Source organism: Galeopterus variegatus, unplaced genomic scaffold (assembly GCF_000696425.1).
Source record: "Galeopterus variegatus unplaced genomic scaffold, G_variegatus-3.0.2 Scaffold1707, whole genome shotgun sequence".
Classification (NCBI taxonomy): domain Eukaryota; kingdom Metazoa; phylum Chordata; class Mammalia; order Dermoptera; family Cynocephalidae; genus Galeopterus; species Galeopterus variegatus.
In genome coordinates, this window is record NW_007727818.1 from 60,371 (window position 1) to 61,159 (window position 789).

The following is a 789-nucleotide window of genomic DNA, read 5'->3' on the forward strand; positions in this document are numbered from 1 at the left end:
AAGTAGGAATTTAAACAACCACACAGCTCAAGTACTGGTTCCCACAGAAGTTCCCCTGTGTTAGAAGCAAAGGACAAAAAATTGGTTCCGGCCCAGGCACACCACCAGCACCTTGGGGCCTGCCTGGAAACTGGAGGCTTGGATCTGGGGACTGGACCCCACTCCCACTTCCAGGCAAACTGCACCAATGTGTCGGGGCCAGACTGGACCCCCCCTCCCACAACCAGGCACACTGAGCCAGTGCCTTGGGGCTCATCCAGGGATCCAGGTTATGGAGTTGGGGACCAGACCACTCTCCCACAACCAGGCACAACATGCCAGCACCTTGGGGCCTGCCTGGGGACCCGAGGCAAGTAGAAGGGGACCAGACCTCTCTCCCACAACCAGGCACAGCATGCCAGCACCTCAGAGCCCACCTGGGGACCTGGGGCATAGAGAAGGGGACTGGACCTGTCTCCCACAACCAGGCACACTGAGCCAGTGCTTCGGGGCCCACCTGAGGACCTGAGGCATGGAAAAGGGGACCAAACACACCCCACAACCAGGCACACCGCCAGTGCCAAGGAGCACGCCAAAAACAGTACCTCCACGTGGGTGGCCCACCACAGCCACCACAATAACGTGCATGGCTGCTGCAAAAGTGGCTAGATGCCACAGCCACCATGCAGATGGTCCACCAGCCACTGGAGTGCATTGACACAAGAAGGGTCACCAGCAGAGACAAAGAAAAGAAGAGGATGTCTCTTTCCACAAAACCCATTTCAGAGTGACAGAAGAAGCATCTGCTCT